This window comes from Nicotiana sylvestris, chromosome 3, assembly GCF_000393655.2.
Source record: "Nicotiana sylvestris chromosome 3, ASM39365v2, whole genome shotgun sequence".
Classification (NCBI taxonomy): domain Eukaryota; kingdom Viridiplantae; phylum Streptophyta; class Magnoliopsida; order Solanales; family Solanaceae; genus Nicotiana; species Nicotiana sylvestris.
Window position 1 is genome coordinate 28,445,395 of NC_091059.1, and position 6,000 is coordinate 28,451,394.

Below are 6,000 nucleotides of genomic sequence, written 5' to 3' on the forward strand. Positions count from 1 at the left end.
ACGACCCCAGTTCTCCCTCCGTGAACTGTCATGACGGCACCTAGTCTCTACAACTAGGTAAGTCTAACAATGGGCAAAATAAACAAAACTTGAGGAAGAAATAATTAAAAGCCAAAATAACCGAATGAAACAATATTAAAAAAATGTCGCTCGGCATATACAATACAACTTCCTAAAAACTAATACACTTTCCTAAAACCCGGAATCTCATGAAACCACAAGCCTTTGAATATCTAACAGTGTCTAACTCCAGAATGTCTAACAAAGAAAAGAAATACACAAGGGCTAATACTTTAAAACGAGAATAGGAAGGGACTCCTCGCTCTGCGGATGCAGCAAATACACCTCGAAGTCTCTGGAGCAGTCGCCTCGCCTCAAGGGTGATAGGACTAAGTCGAAGCACCTGGATCTGCACATGAAAAACATGCGCAAAAAGGGCATGAGTACACCACAGCGGTACTCACTAAGTGCCAAGCCTAACCTCGGTTGGGTAGTGACGAGGAAGATAAGGGACCTACTGAGGTTAAATAAAATATAAAGTTCGACAGTGTGGAACAGAAACAATATAAATAAGTACATCAATAAAAGCAACACAGGATATAAAGAATAGCAACAACTATTACAGAGGCAAAGTAAACACCGAAAGAAATACGGTTTAGCACCGAAAAATAACAATCGGGGATATTCCAGGATATCGTCCTGTAGTCCCAAATATATATGTCTAATAGATCTCCTGGGATACCGTCCCGTAGTTTAACTCATAGTGCGCGGGGATCTACCGGAATCCCGTTCCGTAATCCCAAATGTAAATACCCAGTACCAGGGGAATCAACCGGGTGCAGTCCTGTAGTTCCATATAACTGTACAGGGGGGTCTACCGGAATCCCCCATCAGTAGTGCCAAATGTAAACAGACAAGGGGGAGCTACCGGAATCCCACATCCGTAGTCCCAATGTAAATACACAATAGCAACATGAAAATATTCGGAAATGTCAAATTTAATATTAAAGCAAACAAGTAATTCTAGCCAAGCATGCTGCACAAAATTCAGGTAAACAGTTTGAGTAAATAAAGCAATTAAATCACTTAGAGATGCTTTCATAAGCTAACATCAGGCTTAATAGTGCAAGTAATAAAAACAAAAAAAGAAACACACTATTAATTACTTAATGAAAATATAATTTCCAACAATTAGCACAAGTACGCACTCGTCACCTTACGTAGAAGGCATTTCAATTATCATTAATACCAAATCTTAAGGGGAAGGTCCCCCACACAAGGTTAGGCAAGCCATTCACCTTGAACTGGCTCAAAATCAACCCGAGACCACGTTCTTTCCACGAGTACCCGACTCCAAATGACCCAGATCTATTCAATTCAATTGTATAATCTAAATAACACTTCAAGTAACTGATTCTAAAAAGAAATTCTAAGCTAATACGCGAAATTAGGTAAAATGACCAAAATGCCCGTAAGGACCACATCTCAAAATCAGGTAAAATTTAAATTTTCAGAATCCTCATACTCTCACGAGTCTATACATAACAAGAACACTGAATTCAGAGTTCAATTGGCCCCTCAAATACCATTTTAAGGTCTCTTAATCTCAAGCCTTAATTACCCTTTGCCCCCAATTTTTTCACCACTAATTTGGTCTTTAATCACATATAAACGAGTTATGAAGTAAAAAATCTCACCTCCAAGTGATTCCCCTTTGGTTCCCCCAAAAATACCCTCAAAAGCTGCAATCCCGTTCAACGCGGAAGGCCCCTCGCATTCGCGAAGCACAATTTCACTTGGGCCTAGATTTTTTCATCGCAAACGCGATGCCCGGGACGCGAACGCGATTCAAAACTTCCTTATCCTATGCGAATGCGGGAAAGCAATCGCGAACGCGTAGGTATAGAACTCCCAGCTTCGCGAACGTGAAGCACAAATTCCTTACCACCCCCAAATCATCTTCGGGAATGCGAGATCCCACTCGCGAACGCGAAGAAGGAAACCAGAACTGACTGCTGCAACATTTTTTGCAATTTTAACTTCCAAAAATGACCTGTTGAGCATCCAAAACACACCCGAGGCCCCCGGTACCTCAACCAAACCTACCAATATATCCCATAACTTCATTCAAACTTTTTCCAACATTCAGAACGCTCAAAACAAATCAAAACACCAATTTAGCATTGAATTCAAGCCTAAGAACTTCAAAAATCAGTAAAAATACGCTTTCGATAAAAAAGTCTATCAAACCTCATCCGAATGACCTAAAATTATGCATACGCATCACATTAAACACTACAGAGCTTGTCCAACTTCCGAAATTCCATTCCGACCATCGAATCAAAATCTCACTATCGAACAGGAAACTTAAAAAATTCAACTTTCAGCATTTCAAGCCTAAATTAGCTACAGACCTCCAAAACACAATCCGAAGACGCTCATAAACTCGAAATCACCAAAATAAGCTAACGGAACAATCGGAATTCCATTCTGAGGCTGTCTTCACATTGTTCCGACTATAGTCAAATTTCAAAAACTAAAGCTCTCATTTAGGGACTAAGTGTCCCAAAAATCTTCGAAACTTAAAACCGAACATCCCAGCAAATCAAACTAGCAGAAATAAACATGGGGAAAGCAGTTAATAGGGGATCGGGGTGTTAATTCTTAAGAAGACCATCCATGTCGTCACATCCTCCTACACTTAAACATCCGTTCATCCTCGAAAGAGCACAGATACATACCTGAAGTAGTGAAAAGATGAGGGTAACAGCTGCACATATCCTGCTCGGTCTCCCAGGTCGCCTCCTCGACCGGCTGACCACTCCACTGAACCTTCATTGATGCAATGTTCTTTGACCTTAGCTTTCTAACCTGCCTATCTAATATTGCCACTGGCTCCTCAATGTAAGATAGATCATTGTCCAACTGGACTGAACTGAAATCCAACACGTGCGACGGGTCACCGTGATACCTCTAGAGCATCGAAACATGAAATACCGGATGAACTCCTGCCAAGATGGGAGGTAAGGCAAGCTCATAAGCACCCTCACCAACACGCCTCAATAAACCTCGAACTCAACTTCCCCTTTTTCACAAATCTCATAACGCCTTTCATAGGTGAAACCCGAAGTAAAACCCGCTCTCCAACCATATAGGAAACATTGCGAACCTTCCGGTCCGCGTAACTCTTCTGTCTGGATTGGGTTATGCGGAGTCTATCCTGAATCACCTTAACCTTATCCAAAGCATAATGAACCAAGTGTGTGCCCAACAATCTAGCCTCACCCGGCTCAAACCAACCCACCGGGGATCCACATCCTATACAATATAAAGCCTTATATGGTGCCATATGAATGTTGGACTGATAGTTGTTGTTGTAGGCAAACTCCGCCAATGGGAAGAAATGATCCCAAGACCCTCCAAACTCAATCACACATGCACATAGCATATCCTCAAGAATCTGAATAGTACACTCGGACTGTCCGTCCCTCTGAGGGTGAAATTTTGTACTCAAGTCCACCCGAGTACCCAACTCATGCTGAACGGCCCTCCAGAGCCGTAATGTCAACTAAGTACCTCTATCTGAAATGATTGAAACTGGAATACCATGCAGACGAACAATCTCCCGGATATAAATCTCCGCTAGACGCTCCAAAGAATAGGTAGTACACACATGAATGAAGTGAGCGGACTTGGTCAGCCGATCCACAATCACCCAAATAGCATCAAACTTTCTCAAAGTCCGTGGGAGCCCAAATACGAAGTCCATAGTGATCAGCTCCCACTTCCACTATGGAATCTCTATCTGCTGAAGCAACCCAGCGGGTCTCTGGTGCTCATACTTCACATGCTGACAGTTGAGGCACCGAGCTACAAATCTAACTATATCTTTCTTCATCCACCTCCACCAATTGTGCTGCCTTAAATCCTGATAGATCTTCGCGGCACCCAGATGAATGGAATACCGCGAATTGTGGGCCTCTGCCAGAATCAACATTGGGTACACAGATCCAACCCATCATCCTCAATACCCCATCGTCACCAATAGTCACATCTCTGGCATCACCGTACTGAACCTTGTCCTTGAGGACAAGCAAATGAGGGTCATCATACTACGCTTCCTGATACGATCAAATAAGGAAGACGGAGAAACTATGCAAGCTAGAACCCGACTAGGCACCGAAAGATCCAACCTCACAAACAGGTTGGTTAAGGCCTGAACATCCATCGCCATATGTCTCTCTAATGCTGGTAAACTCCCCAAACTCTCTGTCTGGCGATTCAAGGCATTGGCTACCACATTAGCCATTCTCGAGTGATACAAAATAGTGATATCATAGTCCTTCAGCAACTATAACCATCTCCTTTGGCACAAATTTAGATCCTTTTACTTGAACAGGTGTTGCAAGCTTTGATGATTAGTATAAATCTCACAAGGAACCCCGTACAAATAATGGCGCCAGATCTTCAGGGCGTGAACAATGGCAGCTAACTCAAGGTCATGGACAGAGTAATTCTTCTCATGTACCTTTACCTATCTGGACGCGTAGGCAATCATCCTACCATCCTGCATCAACACCGCTCCGAGGCCAATCCTCGAGTCATCAGAATAGACCATATAAGACCCCGAACCAGAAGGTATTCTCAAAATTGGGGTTGTGGTCAAAGATGTCTTAAGCTTATGAAAGCACGCCTTACACTCTTCCGTCCACTCGAACAGAGCACCCTTCTAGGTTAGTCTAGTCATAGGGACTACGATCGATGAAAACCCCTCCACAAAACGACAGTAATAACCCGCCAAGCCAAGAAAACTGCGGATCTCTGTAGTTGAGGATGGTCTGGGCCAACTCTACATGACCTATACTTTCTTCGGATCCACCTGAATACCCTCACTCGATACCACGTGGCCTAAGAATGCTACAGAATCCAAACAAAACTCACATTTCGAGAACTTAGCATATAACTTCTTCTCTCTGAGAGTCTGAAGCACAGTCCTCAGGTGTTGCTCATGATCTTCACGACTTCGGGAATACACCAGAATATTATCAATAAAGACAATGACGAACGAGTCAAGATACGGCCGAAACACATTGTGCAACAATTGCATAAAGGCTGCTGGAGCATTGTTCAACCCAAATTACATAACAAGGAACGCGTAATGACCATACCGAGTCCTGAAAGTAGTCTTCGAGATATGTGGCTCCCGAATCTTCAACTGATGGTAACCTGAGCACAAGTCAATCTTAGAAAACACTCGTGCTCCCTGAAGTTGGTCAAACAGGTCATCAATACGAGGCATAGGATAACGGTTCTTCACTGTAACTTTGTTCAATTGGCCATAATCAATACACATACGCATAGAACCATCCTTTTTCTTCAGAAACAATACAGGAGCACCCCAAGGTGATACACTGGGCCGGATAAAACTCTTATCAAGCAATTCCTGTAATTAATCCTTCAACTCCTTCAACTAAGGAGGAGCCATACGATACGGAGGAATGAAAATGGGTTGAGTGCCCGGAACAGCTAAATGCCAAAATCAATATCTCTATCTGGCGGCATGCCCGAAAGATCAGCTAGAAACACATAGGGAAAATCCTATACTACTGAGACTGAATCAACTGAAGGGGTATTAATAGTTACATCTCTCATATAAGCTAGATGCGCGCCACACCCCTTCTTAACCATGCGATGAGCCTTAAGGAAAGAAATAACTCAACTAGGAGTGTGATCTAATGTACCCCTCCATTCAACACGCGGTACACCTGGCATAGCTAGCGTCACGGTTTTGGCGTGACAATCAAGAATGATGGTAGGAATATACGTTCTAGTTTGCAAATTGTCATCCGTATGCTTTTATCTATTTTATCTAACTTATTCATATGTAACTCTTTAGCACTCAAATCACTAAAGAATAATGACAATTCAATTAACAGATCATATGCATCCTTTGGCAAAATTCCTTTGATGATAAGTGGAAAGATACACCGGAAAGGAACA